The 14850-nt window shown below is 40.3% G+C and overlaps 1 protein-coding gene and 1 long non-coding RNA gene across 4 annotated transcripts in view; one reads left to right on the top strand and one right to left on the bottom strand.

The window, feature by feature from the left end:
- LOC116849367 (ets DNA-binding protein pokkuri) overlaps positions 1–14850 on the top strand; it is a 151528-nt gene that overhangs the window by 86087 nt on the left and 50591 nt on the right. The window lies entirely within an intron of this gene.
- Positions 1–14850, bottom strand: part of LOC116849371 — a 136245-nt gene that overhangs the window by 114795 nt on the left and 6600 nt on the right. For all 3 annotated transcript variants that reach the window (XR_004379120.1, XR_004379118.1, XR_004379119.1), the window contains exon 4: positions 2575–2674. This is a non-coding gene — a long non-coding RNA (uncharacterized LOC116849371). The remainder of the gene's footprint in view (positions 1–2574; positions 2675–14850) is intronic.

Here is a 14850-nt window from a genome sequence, read left to right as displayed (position 1 = left end):
GGGGGGGGAGAGAGAGAGAGAGAGAGAGAGAGAGAGAGAGAGAGAGAGAGAGAGAGATTCCGGACGCCTGCATCGCCGAAGAATGCCGTGTAATGATGCTGCACATCCGGGACGACGGTTGGAACACCCTGCCCTGCGCCTCCCCGCGCTTCCCATCTCCTTGCCATCGTCATCGTCGACGCTCTCCGCTCGCCGTCCTTTTTACTTTGTGCATCCACCACGGCTTCCGAGACGCTTCTGTGGCGTGGTGTGGTGCAGACCGTGTGGCCGAGTGGCGAGAGGAGTGCGGTGGCGTAATCATTCTCGAGAAGAGGCTTCTCCACCTTCCGTCGGTGCAACGCCGAGGCGAGGCACGGAGGTCCTCCGATCGAGCGGGAAAGAGAGAGAGAGGGAGGAGAGAAAGAGGAGAAGGAGCAGACCGGATTCCAGCTAAGACCTCGTCATCGTTCTCCGACACACAATCGACGGGATGCACGCGTCTGTCTGTCCCGATTCCTCCTCCGGAACCGAAAACGTCGAGTAAATCGAGACACGGAATCGGCTGCGAGCACCAATTCTTATTCTCTAGAAATGTGTCTTCAGGTCGGGTCGTGACCTGACAATCCGGATTAAGTACAGTCAAACGTTCAGTTGTACCACGTTAAATTATTGTCTTAACTATTATACAAAAAGGAAAGAAAGCCCGGATTTGACGAGTTACATTTGAATGTTCGGCTCATCCGTTCGTAGGATTATCCGAATCGCATTTTCATATTCGAGTATTATCCTGATCTTAGAAAATAATTCGGAATTTCCTTCCGGGAATTATCCGAATAATCTGCATATCTCCGAATCTGAGTAGTCGGATGATAATAATTTCAACATTCGTATATTATATAAGTTGCATTCGGAAGGGAATTATATAAGTTAATCGTAGGTTTAAAACATATGCTGCTTTCTATGCAGATCTGCAAATTATTGTTTTTTTATAAACAATAGCAAGCAATTGTTCAAATTAAATTTAGAACTGACCATCGTTTTTGTTACTACAAGGTGAATTGTTTGTTTATTTCGTGTTAAGTTATGTCTGGTAACATTCTTAGGCATGCCCGATTGTCGTCAATGAAATTAATAAGAGAAATCCGAACGAACTCGTCGGAGAAGGCGATCTAAATGCAAAACTTAGGAATTAAGATACCTCTGACGTTCGAATCGTCGCACAGAATGCATCGTGTGAAGAGTGGTTCCGTCCAAAAAAAAAAAAAAAATATATATATATATTTATCATAAATTAAGTCGTCTGCATTATTATTCATGAATGGAAATTTTATATTTCGCAAAAAACGTATTTACTTCTTCACTACAAACGTGTGTGGAATATTACAGAGAATATTTGTTCCGCGACGGGAATTAGTTTATCAGAAGCGTGAAATCTTGCATTAAAGGTTGCGAAATCAACTAAAATTATATATTAACATCCATTTGTAGGATATTCATTATTTATCAACGTAGCGTGAATTTTGCTAAAAATACTGTCGATTATTTCGTTATATGAAATCTTTCGTTATACAAATCTTATTTTTTTGCAAAAGCCATTAATTTGATATGATGTTTGTGCATTGAGGAAAAGATACTTGGAAATTTATACAAAATTATATGGTACAAAATTTATCATTTCCGTGATATAAAGTATATTTCTGAGAAATAAAATTTGTTTCTGTGAAATAAATTTTTGTCTTACAAATAAATTTTCAAATATTTTTTTCTCAATATAGGAAAGTTTAAATTTTCGTACGTTCTTAAAGAACATATACAGTTTATCCATATAATTGAATGGTGTTAACTATCATGTTTTTAAATCCAATAATTATGTTTGATGCGAATTTTCTCTCAAACCTATTTTCTCGGATTATTCGCGGTACTTTACGACAATGAATTTGAATGACATGGTTAAAAGTCAATGTTTTTGAACACACTTTTTTTAGAGATATAAAGAAATCTTAGATAGTAGCTTTATAAAATGGTAATGCAATGAAATCAAAATCTGCAAACAGATTTGCACTATTTTGAAATTTTCCCACACTTTTTACTGATGGACGGTCGTTCGGGTCTCACGGATAACTTCAATATTGCACGCGAAGAGAGAATTAATATGAAATTATTTCTGTCGAGAGGAACATTGAGCGCAAGTTTGCAATTCAAAAGAGCACTAATTGCGGGGACAGTTATAATGACGGCAGTAAACGCCTCTCTCGTCCGACGTTTGCTCATAGTCTTCAAAAGATAGAATGATTCAAATAACGAAAATAAAAAAAGATCATGCTCCACGAACTGTTATGGGACGTATAACCTGTTAACGATAAACGGCGACGTTTAGCGTTTCCAGTATCTCGTAATTGATAATCGATGGCGCGCTGAGTGAGGTAATGAAGTGCGCGCGAGAACACTCATTAATTCCGCGGTCGGATACGCCGATACGGTGTTACTCGGTAACATCATGTGGACACGTGCGAAATTTCAGCGGAACGCGACGGCTGACGTTGGTAACCGATTGCGAGGAATCAGGAGAGTAAGCGAATTCAAAGAATTACTCACCGCCACGATAAAGTCATAGCGCCAGGAAGGAAGAAACACGAACTTCGGCCGATGACGAAGACTCGCAGACGGATCAGTTCAAGATCGCGATGTCCTAGATCTAACAAAAAAAAAAGAGAATGTTAATGTGTAATTATTTCGTACAGTAATCACAATATAACAGAATAATTCTCCGTAGCTGTAGCGGAAATAGACGCATGTGGCGGTAACAATACGAATATGGATATCAAGGACTGAAATAGTGTAGTAGGACTGTGTTTTACACAGAAAGAATTTTTTTTAATTACTGTAGAATTTTATAACTATTCTCTCTTAAAATGAATCAGTCAAACATCACTGAAAACAGTGAATATACACTGATTTGCAGTTATAAATACAGCACTGAAAGTGCTCAGTGCTATACTTATAACTGACATCAGTGACTATTCACTGATTCATTTAAGAGAGTTCAGTAACAACTCATTCATTTATATGCATTTATACCATATTCATTTATATATCACAGCATTCATTTATATGCGCTACTTACATTTCACAGACTGAAATATGCTATTAAAACAATTTGCTGTATTTCTCATAAAATTCGTTGAATTTTTAGCCACATTTATCACGCTCTTTAATAAAATAAGAAAATAGACTGACAGTCTATTCCTGCACTACAGAAATATAGCAAAATTAGAAAGGATTTATACGGAATAAAGAAACTATAATATTCTCCCTATGTACATTAACCGAGAAATAAAGAACTCAAGATGACAATGCGAGCGATAATAAAATAATAATAAAAATTAACTGGATCTTCAAGAGTCAAACCACGGTAAGAGAATATTTCTTTACTAAGATGATTAAGTATTAATAAATAATGGTATATAATATTTATTTAAAGTTCTAGTAATCTCTCTTTTCCTCGAGGATAAAAAAAGAGAGAACCGATAAAGAGAGAGAAATATTTATGTATAATTATATGGGAGAAGGATAAAAACGAGAGAAAAATTGCGTTATCGTTGAAAGCCGCGGCTCCTGGCTGTCGTCCTCTGGAGATGGACCGTCGGCGTCTCGCGCGAATCGACAACGTTGCTCAGTGGACGCGAACCGGTACTGTTGCACGATTAAAATAGCGCGACGGACATCGAATATTAATTCGATAGCCGCACGGTGTATCGAACGCCTTAAATCACGAGCGAAACTTCCTCCTCCTGGGGAGGCGCGGGGAATTCCGACCGGAATCGACGACGGGCTCTCGACGATCGATCGATAAGCGCGGCGAATTATATTCGGCTACGAGAGCAGACCGGCTACGGCCGGAGCGCGTAGGAATTTAATTTGCACGACGATACCGCCGCTTAATTTCGCCGCCCAAAATTCCGAGACACCCAGAAACGCGTAAATAGATCGGCGATCGCCTCACGACGGAGGACTTTAAATACTGCCTAGACGACGACGACGATAACGACGAAGACGTCCTACCAGTTATTTTTGCTATTTGCTCTTGCCCGACCGATTCTCAGAAAATATTCCGGTTGCGCGAGCATCATCGCTACTAAAAATTAGTGACGCTGGATTGGTCAGCTGAATTAGCTCGAAAACCGTGAACACGTCCGCGATAAATTGTGCGCTTGTATCGATGGCCTGAAAACATTTCCGATTAATTTGCGAATGTTTCCAAGCCATCTCGTTAAATCGAAATCCTCAGGAGACGCAGGGATCAGTCATTTATATGAAATAATAGTCGATAATGAACTCAGTAATAATTCATGTATTTTAGAGAAAATCCAAAGTAGAATTACTTTAACCTAAAGAAATGTATAAAATGTCTGTGACATAAAGTGCCGCATGCGTTTCTCGTTGCCTCGTATATATATGTAGATTAGATCGAACTGAACAAGAGAGTTCTCTACCGTTTTAGCAAATAACGTAGATTTTTAGCTATCAATTAAAGAACATTGGTGCATTATCGCGCACGCAGTCATCCTTCAATTTGCTGTAATTAATAACTCAAAAATCTACATATTGTATGAGACATTTTGCGTCAGATCTCCCGTATATGAAAAGTAAAATTTATGCATAAATCATTACTTGCACTTCTCATTATGCACGAATGACGTATTTAAATTATGTTGATTAAAGCAGCCAATAATAAATGCAACAATAATAATAGTAATCAATCGTGAACTTTCGTTAAAATGCCAAGAGCCGATGTAGCAACCGAGAAATCAAATAATTGACTGATTTTGCTCGTAAGCGTGCGACGTCGGTGGTACGAATTAAGGCGTATGCACACTGTACTTAACGTACCACTTTCACATTAACGTATATTCGGTCAAATCGTACCCCGCGCGCACTAATCATTAATTGACAGTCATCATCAATGTTACAATCGTTAATCACGATGGCGATCGTCATGACAGATCAGTGTACCTTTGATTAATTGATCGATTTAACGATTGATATCGTCCTAACTGACATCTGCGATTTTATTTCTTTTTAAAGGGATGCTAAAGCTGAAAACTTTACCGACAGAACACTGACATTTTTCTGCAAAGTTTACGTCGTATTGGTTATATAGAATTACAGATGCTTTTACGCAATGAAAGTATGTGCAAAAATAAATAGGAGCATTGCTCGATATGTGAGAAAAATAAACAAAAAATGTTTAATGTAAAATCTCAAGCTGTCAGTTAGCGTAATATTTGCTTAATCCAAAAGTTTCGCAGTTTATACATATCGAAAGTATGGATACTCCAAACAGAAAAATTTTGAAGAATATTGCTTTACTTTCGCATCTCCACTTAGAAGCTTAAGAATATCGAGGAAGTTTGCAAAAAGATTTCTACATATATATGTGTTAGGTTTGCCGTTGAATATGGTAAAACAAAGCAACACACATTCATGTAAGTTTTGTACATACAAGAAATACGAAAAGGATAGCGTGAGTATGTTAATGACGATCGTTTCTGCATTATTGTTTGAGTTCGTCATCGACTCCAGCATCCCCTTAATATTAAAATATATTTTATCGGGATACAATCGACTTGACGGTGGTTGTCGTAATCCTTGGTGAAGGAAAAAGAAGCAAAAGAAATTATTGGATTTAGATAATGTTACTGGAGCAGAAATCTATAAAGGAGTTATGTCATATGTCGTTTAAATAATTGGAGGATAACGGAACTAAATCTTACGGAAAGAGAATGACGCGAAATGCAACGTCAAGATATTCTCGCTGAGGATACTCGACGTTGAGTGTCGGGTTGCAGTCCGGTTTCGCGACGGTTAATGAACATCGCTCCATTGGAAAGCCACATGGGAATATTTGACGTTGCGCTGACGCGACGGTGACGTGTGAACGGTGACGTTGGGCGGTGACGTTATAATGTGCATAGACCTTTAAGCTAATCGACGGACCCCCAGCCAGCGACGTTCGAGCGAACGCTCGTCGAAATGAAGTAAACGTTTTAACGACCACATGGAACACGCGTTGCGCCTATGTGCGCGTAACATTTCCCTTTTCCCTCTTTTTATTTCAGTACAATCTCCTACCGATTACACAAATTAGTCGTCTCGAGGCGCGCCGCCGCTCAAGGAGCGATTCGCAGTCCGGCTAATCGACGCGCTCACAGTCCGTGTTCTTGTTGGCTCAACAACCATAATAAGCCCACGATTACCACAGTGATAATATACCACGCGTTCCTTCCGATTACTTACAACATCACTCTTTACATCCTTTTTTATCGTTCTATTCTTATTCTACCTTTTTTGTCTCCCTTTGTCATTCTTTCCGATTCTCTCTTTCTCTCTCTCTCTCTCTCTCTCTCTCTCTCTCTCTCTCTCTCTCTCTCTCGCTCTTAAACGTTCATTTACTTTTCGACTATTCCGAAGAAACAATTTAAAATTTGTGAAATTCAATTATCGCGATTAACATCAAGCCATGGTCCTTCAAGATCTTTCTTTCTTAACATATTGTTGAATACCAAAACAACAAAAATATACATTTGGAGTTTAAGTCGGAATTTGGCCAGCTTTTTGGGGGATGTTTGGATATCATTTCAACTCGGAAAGAGTTTCTTGATGATAGGTTATAAAATTCACCAAAAGTTCGTACGAGATCACGATATCTCGTCGCTTTACCACATTTGTCACGCCGCGCGAGATGTCCTCGCGCCCTACTAATTTCTACTTAATTGCTACATCTTCTTTCTCTTCCCTTCGCTTATTTATATCTTTCAGCGCCCCCGGGGGAATTTTAATTCAGAATTTTAATGCGGAATGTCCCCTTTCTTTAATAATTCACCTTTATTTTTCGTATCTCTTCTTTTTCGCGCGGTGCTCGCGTTTCTTATTGTTCTCCGAGGAATTTTAATTCCCGGCACGGAATAAGTATCACCCCGTGTATCTATATTGATCTCATACTTCCTCTATCTATTTCGCCGCGTCTCTCGTACCGTTCTATCGTCGTCGTATCCTCTAGAACGGCGGTACGTCCGACGCGGCGACGCGCAACTCCGCCGGTGCGATAAATTGCATATCGCCCTCATTAGGCTCGCTTTCCACCGTTTCTCGTTCGCGGCGCTCGCTTTTGCCGCACGATTATTACTGGGATTAAGGCAGATTCCCGCGCGATATGCCCCGTGAAATAATGTTTCTGACGTTTCCAGCACGGAAACATTATTTCCTAACTTATCGGCGCGATGTTGCGCAACGTCGATCGTTATCGCGGATTATTACGTGCCGTATTTAAATGACACTACGGCTGTCGCATTCGAAATTATTAATTTCGCGGTTGCCTAATTGAACGGGATTCGCGTGGAATCGATTAAACGGATTTATCGCTTAACGCACGAGCGCACGCGCGCGCGCACGCGAATTCAAGCTTAAATCCTCTCTTCTCCTTGCCTAACTCGAATTTATTTTTCAACATGTCCCGTGATTTATTCATTCGGTCGATGCGTCGTGATTATTCATGATAATCCGTCTGCATCTCGTCTATTTGATTCAGCGAACGTCTCATTTGTGATTATTCCTATTTAAACCGAATTATCCTATTATAAACTTCCCTCACAATTTTATTATGCAGCTTAATATGACAACAAGTGAAATTATTTAACACTCGTTCATTTAATTATTCGATTCTAGTAATTTTTTCAACCCATTTATCCGTCTGTTCCCGTTTTCCAAGTTCGTTGGAAATTTATCTGCGTATTTCAATACGAGCTATCGCAAATTTAATGGACGCTGTAATATAATAATGGATGCTGCAGAAAGAGATTAAGTTTGCGCGTTGCTGTAAATAATATCTGAAGACGCGAAGTACTCGTCAAAGTTAAAATTGATCTCTTCATTTGATTGTCTTGCGCTAATGTTAACGAAATTTTCGTTCCAAATTTCGATATATATTTAGTTTAATACGAATTTGGTTTAATACGAATTTCCATCTGTCCTCAAAAAACAAGAACTCAATTCCAGATCGGATTATGTAGTCCGTAAAATATGGCTCGTTCTTTCTCTTAATGATCGTTCTCTGAATTCTCTTCGTGATGTTGTAATAGTGTAACAGCCTCACAGCGTATCGATAACTCGTAAATAATAGCATATAAAGAACATATTAAATCAAAATACACCAAATTGTAATTCCAAAACAGCGGAAAAATTTCTATAAAGTCTATAAAATACTTGTTTTTTTCAGTGAAAGTAAAATTGTTTTCACGAAAAATTATAACGTAAAATTGTAAAAAGAATAATGCAAAATCTAATGTGTGTTTTAGTAGATTAATAAAAAATTCATATATCACACTTATCTCATAATATTTATTCAATAGATGCAAATTTTCCGCTTCTTCGGAGTTACACATCGTATATTATTTAAATAATAAATAAAAATGTAATTTAAATATAAATAAACAAAAAATTTCTTTTGTTTGTGAATCTTAAAATCTTAATAGTTTTGAGAAGATAAACTAGTGCACGCCAATACAAAGCAAACATGACGCAAAACATTCCTCGTTCTCTCCACTCGTGATCATATATTATTAAATACTGCGGAGAATAAACGGCTTTGTTAGGAGCATCTCGACCTGCGCCCGACTCGTTGCGTAATTACACTCCGCGGTTTCCTTATTTCCCGCTGGTTTACGTACACGAGCGTTTTTCGTGTATCTGAAAAATGCCCGAGGCTTTCGCGTCACGCGATTCACCGGCGAGCGATAGTCACGACACTGTTTTGCATCATTCCCGTCGTGAAAAATTAATTTAAAACAAGAAAAAAAAGGAGAAAAAGCCGTCTGTCATTTTTTTTGCGCTACCGGTTATATGCATAATCTATGCAAGACTCGTGTTTACATGTACTCCAACGGGCAGCAATATATTTAAGTCGGAAATCGCACACACGTCCAAGTGTCAGACGCAAGATTCTCGCTATATTTCGCAGCGAGGTGGTGCATAACGAGAGATCGGGCGGGACTTGAAAATTGAAAATACCAAACGGACTTTCTCCCCAAGTGTTACAGGAACGGTGTCCGGATCTCTGTGTATCATTCGCGATCGGATGCGCGATCGAAGGTGTACGGTAACAATGATCGCGTTTCAGTTCGATAAAGGTAATATCTCGTCGAGAGCCGGACGCGCTCGAGTGGCCTGGCCGGCCACCTTCGCTCGACGCTTTTCTCTTGACCGGTGCACGCCGAGCGCACCAGTATGTCCGGTCAACGCGGAATTGGGTTACCTGCCGCGGCTGCCCGGAGATTGCCATAACTCTGGTATTACCGTAACCGATTATATAAGTCCGGCCTGCGTGCGTTTACGCGCGCGCGCGCGCGAAACCCGCGAGCGAATTGCCGACGCGCCGTTCGCCGTGGTGTTTGAAGCGCGTGTGAATGCGCCTTAAGGCGCTGCTCGGAGGAGAGACACTTTCTCCTGCCGATCTCTGGCTTTACATTATCAGCACACCACCGGCGATATACGTCGAGCGATCGAGCACGCCGTATCGAAATTACGTGAAACGTACAGGTGTGCGAGGAGAGAAATTGCGGTGTAAAATGCGGAATCAGTGCCGCGACACGATACGTTTACAAAGGCGGTCGTTTTCGAGCGGGCTATTTTTCCGACTGCGCGACCCTCTCGATTTTTGTACACGGCTCTCTGTGTATCTTTACGATACAGCGTGGAGATCGGGGAGAAGAAATAAATAAAGCTCGAAAGGGTGCACGAAAAAAAGAAAGCTGTAGCTGCGGCAGCAGGATTCTGTGTGTGATAGCTGAATCTCGTGATAACATGTGGATACCTGAAACTATAGCCGTCGGTAGGCATGTATCCAACTTTGAAACCGATGTAGTAGTCATAGTAGCAAAAGTTTTAACGACTACAACAAAAATATGTTCAGCAAACCACTCTCTTAAAATGAATCAGTGAATAGTCACTGATATCAGTTATGAATGTAGCACTGAGTACTTTCAGTGTTATACTTATAACTGCAATCAGTGTATATTCATTGTTTTCAGTGATGTTTGACTGATTCATTTTAAGAGAGTATGATTAGCTACGGCAGTGAAGTCTTTTCTCCTGTGTATACTAAAATATCAAATTGATTTGACTCATGGTTTAACTCTTTAACTAAAAGTGCCGCTTGATAATAAAAAAAAAATAATTGAATAATCCTCTTACTATAATTAATATAAAAACATGGAAGAGATGGACAGTTAATACGTCACCATCAACATCATATTTATGTGACGGCTAATCATTCTCTCTTTTTCTATGATCACATTATTAAACTAAGTTTGTTTTATACTCAATTACGTAAAAAAGGAAAAAATATAGGATGGGCTGTAGGGAGAGACCTGATAGCGAAGGTCTGATAACATTGTTAATATATGTTAATATTAAATTAATATCAATGATAATATTGCGACTTTTATGTTCGCGTTAATATAGGACGGTCATGTTTTTAAACAAGGAAACGACGTAAGATCCGCGAAAGCGCGCGCATCGCGTTGTAAAATCAATGTAGGTCTACTATAAATCGTAGAGCGCGATTCGCGATCTCTTCCGCGACCGGTGAGAGAATATTCCGATTAACGCGAGACCTGGTGAATCAACGAACGCGACCATAAATTCTCGTGATATATCTCGACCGGAAATTATATCGATCGTCCGGCAGTCATCCCTGCGTCGACGTCGTACAGAGTTTTATAGACGTACTACAAGAAGAAACCGAAAGAAAACGATCGCATCGTCGAGCCTGTTATTTCGCGGTTTACTTCGCACGAAGTTCGTAACATTTGACGTCCCCCGACATCCCGAAACGCGAAAACGACTAACGTTGTTCAGCGACTTGACAGCGCAGTGGGAAAAGGACACGTGGAGTCAACAAATATTCTGGTCTCTCGAGACACCGATATGTATTGATTATTCTTGTTTAAGTATACCGCGCGTCACGAATTATTTCTTCGTGAAAAATAACGGAGTGTTTGACACTTAGTACGATTACTACGCATACTGAGAAAAAAAAATACTTAATCTAACTAAAACTGCAATTATTTTTGGCATACCTTTTTTGTTTTTCTAATACGAAAATAGTAGTAGCAATATGCATGTAAGGTTATTATTACTAACATTACAGCAGAATTTAATTATAGTTATAAACTTTTGCAAACTATTTAATTATTATCAAGTTATTTAGTATTATTTACCAAATCATACTTAACAGGTTAAACTAAAAGAAAAATGTGTTTTATTAATTTTATAATTATTACTAAACAATTGTGATATTTGATATTAATTACATGGAGAGAATATTGTAGTAAAAATTACAATTTTAGTAGTTCGGGAATAGACTGGCACTATTACGAAAATTATAATAAAATATATTAAACATAAAAATGACCATAAACATGAATCATTTTTATTACATTTATAATAATTTTTATTATATTCATGGTCATTTTTACTATGTTTTATTATAATTTTTCTCATAATGTCAGTCTATTTCCGGAGTACTAAAATTGTATTATAATTTTCACTATAATATTTTCTCTGTGTGCAGAGTAATATACAGTGAAATGCTCAAATGAATGCATTTGTTAACTGTTGCAAGACTTTTTTTTCAATGTGTAAACTTCCATGAAAACTTATGGACTTTAACGCATTCTGAACTTCGCACTTGCAATCAAATCATCCTGAAATTCCAACTTTTGTAATACCAATGTCCATTTGCACGATTTATAATTTAAACTTTCGACACAGTGCTAATCGTTTTAGAAGAGTCAGAAGCGCAAGAACGTCGCGAGCTATCCAACGAAGCGGAGAGAGATTCTCTCGCGTCAGAGCGAAAAGTGTTTTGCAAACTATTTCACGAATACACTGATTTCGGCCTTTCCCACACGCCGTGGTTTCGATCGATTCCTTAAGCGTGTAGAACGATAAATAATCATCCCCGCGTCAGGCGACACCTAAGAGCATCGGCTAACGAACAGGAGGATGAGGTGGGAGGGGGTTAGCAGGACCGTATACGCGGATACCGTGATCTATCGATCCATCGATCTTTACCTGCGGTTTAGCCTTTCGAGAGGAGAGCCGCCGACTCGCTTTGCCCTCTCTCGCTTCGGCGATAACCGCCCGCGGGATAAATGCTAGCTGCGTGTTAAAGTTCATCCTGTCGTTATTAATCCTCGATCATCCGCAAGGATCACTCGCAAAGAGACTCTTTTTATATCGCGCTCGTGGAAATGGCGCGATCTACGCGCGGACGAGCCGCTCCCTTTTTATATCGCGCTCATGGAAAAAAGCGCGCGGTGTCCATGCGAACAACATGTAGCGTCGTTTAATAATAATCATCCATGGATATCGTATCCCCGATGATATTTTTTCATACTCTATCTCCCCTCTCTCTCTCTCTCTCTCTCTCTCTCTCTCTCTCTCTCTCTCTTGTAACTCGTAAGGTCGCGCGGCGCGAATTCTAGTGATTCCCGCCACGCGCGAGAAAGTTAGATCGTGAGGATGAGGCAGAGCGTAAACCGCTGTCCAGGGGGCTCCGGGGGTATATTTTTATCCTCGCGGAGAAAAGTTATTAAACTTATTTCTTTCTCGTCCGCGCGATCTCGCGTTGTTATCTCCAGCGGTCGATCCCGTCGGTGTCGTATTAAGTTCGTAGTCGTGGCTTAACTCGGTCAACCCCACCTCGACCCTCTGTTTCCGGTTCTGACTTTAGAATTAAGTGATAATCGTGCAGGATTAATTAAGAAGAAGAAGGAGAAGAAGAAGAAGATCGGCTGAATTAAAATTAAAGTTAGCCGACGTCGGCGGGATCGCTAAAATTTAGCCGGGATGTGCTGCAGCATTCACGTCTGCCGAGTAATGATCGTCATGACGACGACTTTCGTCGCATAATTAACGGCGGTTCGTCGCTCTTCTTTTCGGTCGAAAATCAGAATTAGCTAGATTAGGGTTAAATAGGCGAGGCGCCGCGTTGCGACGTGCCCTCTCGCCCGATTTATTCCCGCCCGTTTCCCTCTTCCTCTAGTCCGTTCTTTCTGCGGTCTCCCGCGATTTCTAATTGGGCAACGCAATTTCCTTCCTTCGCCTCGCGCGAGAAATTCCCGGATTGCGCCAACGTCGCCGCCGCCGCCGGATTACTAAACCGCTCGCTGACAGCGTTCGATGCTCCGGCGGCCGCAACAACACAACAGCAGCAATATTAGCAATCGCGCAGCATCGCGAGAAATGCCAATGTATGTGTGTGTATGTGTATATATATATATGTGTATGTATGTATGTATATATGTTCCCCCTTTCCGTTTCATTTCGTTTCTTTACTGAGGTATACACTTTAGCTCTAGTAGAACCGAGCTAGCTATAAAATGCTTAACTATTTGTATCTGCTATTTCCTTCGTGACTCTGATACGTAAAGTGAACGAGTATACGCGAAGCCAATACTTATCATTTATGAAAAAAAGAAGAAAAAAAGAGAAAAACAAAATAAATAAAAAATGGGAACTGGTTACCACGAGATTTGATGATAGTCGGTCAAATCTAAATTCATCCCGTGACATGTAAGATCATATATGTATCTGTTGAGAAGATTAATGACAACAACGAAATTAGTCGCAACTTGAAAAGAGCTGCTGCGTGAAATACTCTTGTATTGGCAATTGCATTGATATATAACGAATAAATAGGAGATATGTTAATATTCACTTTGAAAGTAAAGTGTCGAGTCAAGAGTTGCGGAGTCGCAATCCGCGAGTGATCGCGTTGTAAGCGGCGGCACTCAGGCAGCGCCCTACTTCCTGTTTGCTCCTACGATTATGCGCGCTAATAAAGAGAGCAATTATTCTACGATGCATTTTCACCAAGCGATCTCTCGTCTACTGGAAATTCAATCGTGTCGTCAGTTCCTACTGTCGAGGTCGAAACACGAGGCGCGCCTGTCGAGCGTCTTTGATATCGACACTACTTTTCAAGAGATTCGGTCGCGGGCTTAAAACCCCTAACGCAGGCGTGATATTAATCATGGCAGCAGGTATGCGACGGCGGCGAGAATAGGGCCAAAGCTTTCCTTTTTCCCTCGCACCAACGACGATCCACAATGGACCCGTAGATCCTAGCCCGCGCAGTATTTACGCACGATCGATCGAAGAAAGGGATCCGACACGTCGGACCGAAAGTTAGTCGGGCTCGCCCCTAACGTGGGACTGGTTTAAGACTTAAGGTGTTTAGAGCGCAGGAATTCGAGGGTCGTCGAACGCATTATTTTTTAATGCAGAACAATAAAATTTTTCTATCGGTGTTGGGAACTTCCTGGTGCTGGTTCCCAGATAACAGAAAATTCAGTTACACTAACGGTGTTGTAACGGAGTTGTTTTTTTCTGTGTGTGTGTGGGTCAGCCATTTATTTCGTGTTACACGTAAGAATAATTTTTATGCTGAAGAATCTTATTAAAATATATTCAGCAATTTTGGGAATCTCTGTGTGGCTTGAATGAATTTAACTAATTTTAAATTAATTATTTGGATTAATTAGATTATATAGAATTTTAGAGATTACTCGCGGTATTTCTCTCATCGGGTCCTTTTAAGAAACGGATTAAAATTGGAAGAGACGGAGCGTCTCAGGCAGTCTAGACTCTTAAGTCTCGTAGATCTCGTAAAATGTATGGGTCCGGTCTTTGAACGAAAATTCGTCGAGCCCTAACGAAGGATAATTGCCGGCCACGCTGGGAATAATTGCAGGCGACAAATAATCGACAGGAGCTCGCGCGATCGCGCCTCTTCGGGCACTTTGCATA

This window comes from Odontomachus brunneus, unplaced genomic scaffold (genome assembly GCF_010583005.1).
Source record: "Odontomachus brunneus isolate Ranch 3 - 2012 unplaced genomic scaffold, Obru_v1 Obru_scaffold_113, whole genome shotgun sequence".
Classification (NCBI taxonomy): Eukaryota; Metazoa; Arthropoda; class Insecta; order Hymenoptera; family Formicidae; genus Odontomachus; species Odontomachus brunneus.
This window is presented reverse-complemented; position numbering and strand designations above follow the sequence as displayed.